This window comes from Temnothorax longispinosus, chromosome 3, assembly GCF_030848805.1.
Source record: "Temnothorax longispinosus isolate EJ_2023e chromosome 3, Tlon_JGU_v1, whole genome shotgun sequence".
In the NCBI taxonomy this organism is placed as follows: Eukaryota; Metazoa; Arthropoda; class Insecta; order Hymenoptera; family Formicidae; genus Temnothorax; species Temnothorax longispinosus.
In genome coordinates, this window is record NC_092360.1 from 16,564,935 (window position 1) to 16,570,754 (window position 5,820).

Consider the following 5,820-nt stretch of genomic DNA (forward strand, 5'->3'; position numbering starts at 1 on the left):
GTCTTGTGACGGCGGCGGGGCGCCGCGACGATGCGGCGAGCCGCAACGTCACAGTACACATAATTTTAATTCATTTTTATTATGTCTAGACATAATAAATGTGATAATAATGTGTACACATAATAAATGAAATAATAATGTGTACACATAATTTTAATTCAACCCATTTTTATTATGTCTAGACATAATTTTAATTCGTCAATTTTTATTATGTCTAGACATAATTTTAATTCATTATTAAGAATCGCAATTTTTCTGAAGACAATTATTTTTTGAAACTTTTATATTGAGTATAATTTTATTTATGCTATTAAAAAGTAAAACGGCATGCCATACTTTATTGTGGCCAGAAAAAATATCTAAAAATATAATAAATTAAAATTATGTGTACACATAATTTTAATTCAACCCATTTTTATTATGTCTAGACATAATAAAAATTGGATGAATTAAAATTATGTCTAGACATAATTTTAATTCATTTTTATTATGTCTAGACATAATTTTAATTCGTCAATTTTTATTATGTCTAGACATAATTTTAATTCATTATTAAGAATCGCAATTTTTCTGAAGACAATTATTTTTTGAAACTTTTATATTGAGTATAATTTTATTTATGCTATTAAAAAGTAAAACGGCATGCCATACTTTATTGTGGCCAGAAAAAATATCTAAAAATATAAAGAAAAAGAAAACTGAAAAAATACCTACTGTGGCTACATCAGATGAGTGGCAGGCTTATCATTTCAAGAAAGAAGAAGAAAAGGCAAGAAAAGAATTAGAAAGAGTAAAAAATCAAGAGAAAAGAAAAGCTGCGCAGCAAAAAAAGGCTGCGAAACAATCTGCGAAAAAATTAATTATAGAAGAAAAGAAAAAGAATTTTACTTTGTAAAATTATTATAAAAAAATTATATGGTAAATGTTTAGTATAACGCTCTCCCCTCCGATTTTCTTAAAACTTTGTGAAATTGTTTATTTCTATGTGTAAAGAACATTCTGAGAAGGAAAATCGTCGCTCAGGTCTCGTTTTTTAAATATTTAATTTCAAAGTTTTGATGTCGGTAAGGTAGGAAATGATAATTTTCAAACACTGCGCAACTTCATTTTTTACTATATTCACAAATTAAGTTGTCCGCATACTCGTTAACGGTGCTATTTAGGTTAAAATAAATGAAGTTACACGAATTTTTAGCGTTAACAAGTAAAAAACAAAGTTTAATTAATTTTTTAATACAAGTTAATGTTATAAACGAAAATTTAAAATGTGAAATTTGTGGAAACATTATTAACTTAGATATTGATAATTTAGAGTTTAAATGCACAAAATCATATTGTGTAACTGACTCTCATAAGAAAAAGAAAAAAGTGAAATGTCAATTTCGACAAAGTGTCCGAAAAAATACTTGGTTTTCTAAAAGTAAAATGTCCATTGAAAACATTTGTATATTTGTGGCATATTTTATAATGTTAAAACCGCCACGACAGGATTTAAAAAAAAATGAATTAGATCTGTCTAGTCGGACAGTAGTTGATTGGCAAAGTTTTTGTCGCAAAGTAATATAATAATTTTTATTATTCCTATCATAAAATCAATAATATTTGTAACCATTTATAATTATTTTAAATACTAATTATTATTAGGTATGCATTTATTGGGTTGAGTCCCATTCTGAAAAAATTGGAGGTGAAGGAGTAATTGTAGAAATTGACGAAGCAAAGATCGGAAAAAGAAAATATAACAGAGGACGACTTATCGATGGAAAATAAATGTTTGGGGGATATGAAAGAAATAGCGGAAAAATGTTTATAGTACCTGTTGTTGACAGAACCACAGAAACACTAATAAGTGTTATTAAAGAATGGATATTACCGGGAACAGTTATAATGTCGGATTGCTGGAAAGCGTACAAATGTTTGGAAAAAGAAGATTTCAAACATTATACCGTGAACCATTCATTACATTTTGTCGATCCAGATACCGGTACAAAATTTTAAATATAAAATAATAGTAATATTAATAGATAGTAATGTTAAATTAAAAAATATTTTTAAACTTAGGTGCACATACGCAAAATATCGAGCGATTTTGGCGTGAGGTACGATCAAATATCCCAAGATATGGTACGAAGGAAATACATTTAATTGGATATTTAGCAGAATTTATTTTTAAAAGAAAATTTAATTTTAATGAACGTATTGTACAATTTTTTAAAATAATTGGCGAGTTATATTCTCCAACTTCAATAACATTGTAACAATACAATTATTTTCTTTACTTATAAACGCATATATTATTTTCTTCTGTGTTATTAACAAATTATAATCTCCAACCGAAATAAATTCCTAAAAATAAAAAAATGTTCTCTGCTATAGTTAAAAACACAATAAAATAATTTTTTTATATATTTAAAGCAGAAAATAATTTGTAATTTAAAATTTGTACCTTTTTAATTCTTTTTATATGGATTAAAGTTTAAATCCAACATTTCCTTAAAATATACATTATAGCTGTAAACACGGCTACGTCGTTCATGGCCAAATTCCTAAAAATTTTGAAAAATATTTAATAAATATAATTTAATTAATTTGTTAATTAAGATTAATAAAATTACCTCATAATTTAAATACGAAAATCTATCTTTTATCTCACGTTTCCGATTTTTTGTATAGGCTTCTTTTAAAGTGAAAGATAATATTTCGTGTAAAAAGTCTTCCGAAATAGCATTTAAATATGCAAAATTAACTATAATCATACGATTATGATCTGTCAATCGTTTCTCCCAAAACATTTTGCGTATAAATTTTGGCCACAAATTAGCATCACCAACTACGTCTTGAATACCAAGCCAGGGATTTTTATTAATTTGCTCAATTGAATAATTGAACATCATTAACGGTGCAGCAAAATAGAAGTGAAGAAGGTCACGTAACAACTGCCTGCTAATTAAATGCAAAATATCTGCTTTAACAAAAATCACAACTTCTATAAAGCAGAGCATACACACGTGTGTGTGTGCCCTGCTTTAACGAAAATCACAACTTCTATAAAGCAGAGCATACACACGTGTGTGTGTGCCCTGCTTTAACGAAAATTACAACTTCTATAAAGCAGAGCATACACACGTGTGTGTGTGTGCCCTGCTTTAACGAAAATCACAACTTCTATAAAGCAGAGCATACACACGTGTGTGTGTGCCCTGCTTTAACGAAAATCACAACTTCTATAAAGCAGGACATACACACGTCTGTGTGTGTGCCCTGCTTTAACGAAAATTACAACTTCTATAAAGCAGGGCATACACACGTGTGTGTGTGTGTGTGTGTGTGTGTGTGTGTGTGTGTGTGTGTGTGTGTGTGTGTGTGTGTGTGTGTGTGTGTGTGTGCGCGTGCGTGCGTGTGTGTGGTGTGTGCGCGTGCGTGCGTGTGCGTGTGCCCTGCTTTAACAGAAATCACAATTTATCAATTTTGGCCACGTACAGTATTTCACAATCTTAACCTAAATGGCACCGTTAATGAGTAATAGTAGTAACAAATTGTCATAGGTAGCGACTGTGTTTATACACGACTTGAAGAGTTCTGTTCGGGGCCGCTAGGGATGCGCAACAGTCGCTAGTCCCATGACGAAATAAAGTTTCCTACCTTACCGACATCAAAACTTTAAAATTAAATATTTAAAAAACGAGACCTGAGCGACGATTTTCCTTCTTAGAATGTTTTTTACACATAGAAATAAACAATTTTACAAAGTTTTAAGAAAATCGGAGGAGAGAGCGTTATACTAAACATTTACCAATTATATTCTTAAATATATAATTTATGGAAAGATTTACAAATAAATTATAGTTATTAAGTACTACAAAATCGTTAAAAATTATTTCATTTTATTTGGATGATTATCGTGTCCGGATATTGGGTCGAAGAAGTTTAGTAATCGGGACAAGCATTTCCTCGCGTCCGGATACTGGTACATTTGTACGCTTTACAATTTTTATTATTATTACAATAATTTAAATACTTTTCATGTCTTTTATGCGTTAATAGTAAGCTCTTATATCCCATCTTTCATTTGGATACATAATTAAACTATTAAAACTCGTGAGCACTTATGAAAATTAAACAAAATCGAACTAGCATTGTTAGATGTCCGGCTATTGGGACGTTTACCTTACCTGATCATCGTCCGTTCGCGAGACGCGTCGATGAACGCAACGGTGCATCGAGCGAGTTCCTTTTCTTCCTCTTTTTTTCGCTCTTTTGCTCGCTTCTCGCCGGCATAGCAGATGACTTCGTGAAAAATCTTCTGAAGCAGTGGAACTTGGGATTTTTGATCTCCAATTTTGAGCGTAAGTGAAAAATTTGGTTATTATAATCGAGGTTATATGGAGGATTCACACTGCGTCCGATGTTCGACGTACGACGATCCGATATCCAATAACAGAATTTATTATTAGAGACAAAAATTTCTTATTGGATGTCGGATCGTCGTACGTCAAACATCGGACGCAGTGTGAATCCTCCAATAATCTTTTTCATTAAAACAATACATATTTTTGAAGTAAAACTTCTTTAGGCACGGTAGTGAATTCGATTCGCAACACGAAAAAGTGTAACGGAAGTGAAACTTCTTTGGTACGGTAGTAAGTTCGATTGTGCGACACGGAAAGTGTAACGAAAATTCGACCAATAGGCGTACGAAATGAAACTTCTTTGGTACAGTAGTAAGTTCGATTGTACGACACGAAAAGTGTAACGAAAATTTGACCAATAGGCGTACGGCGTTGGCGAGACGGTTCTTCTTCTGGCGGTAGTAAGTTCGATTATGCGACATGAAAAGTGTAACGAAAATTTGACCAATAGGCGTACAAAATTAAACTTCTTTCGTACGGTAGTAAGTTCGATTGTGCGACACGGAAAGTGTAACAAAAATTCGACCAATAGGCGTACGAAATGAAACTTCTTTAAATAAATATTTTAATTACCACTTTTGCAACTCTGGTTTCAACACAACAGTTGTTATTAACCCTGAGCGTCTATTTTCTTTTCTTCTTTTGGCGCGGTAGTAAGTTCGATTTTGCGACACAAAAAAGCGTCACGATCTTTGCGACATGAATTTTGCGACACGAATTTTACGACACAAAAAGTTATGGCAAAGCCCTTGCCTTCAGAAGTTTCACTTCTAACGCGCGTGGCGACCACGCGTTCATTTTTTTTCTGCTTAACCTAAATTATATAATTAAAACTATTATTAAAATACAGCAATAAATTTTTATTTTATTTCATTCATTTACAGAAAATGCAATCAACAAGCATGTATTTTTTAATCTCAATGAAAAATTGATTGAGAAATTGATTCCCGTATTAGGACATCAATTTATGTTCAGTCAAAAATATGCTAAATATAAAGAAGAAATAGAAGTACAAAAGCTTGATTTATCCGATACTGTATTGCATGAAAGTGACATAATGGGCATGCCCATTGAAATCAGAGACGTTGTCCATATTTCACTTGAACCTTACCTTGTCGTTGCCACTACGCAATCAAATGCTGATTTACCTGCACCTAATGAAAATGCTAAAAGCATTATCAATAATAATGGTTAAGTTTGCTTTTATCTTGAACAATTTACTTTGTTTTTGCATAATATTGCAATGTGAACGTTCTTTTGTAGATGTGGAACAAGAACATTATCTGGAATTATTAAATTCAAATTTCTCAGGTCGCCTTGTTGTGGCTATTTATGAACAGACACATAAAGTAGATTGTTCGAGAGCGCGCGCGGTAGCGCGAGATAGCGCGAGATAGCGCGAGGTAGAAGA

At 31.7% G+C, this 5,820-nt stretch overlaps 1 pseudogene; it reads left to right on the plus strand.

Moving 5' to 3' along the window:
• Positions 1–1,467: 1,467 nt before the first annotated feature.
• Positions 1,468–5,604, plus strand: LOC139810052 (uncharacterized; annotated as a pseudogene).
• Positions 5,605–5,820: the final 216 nt, after the last annotated feature.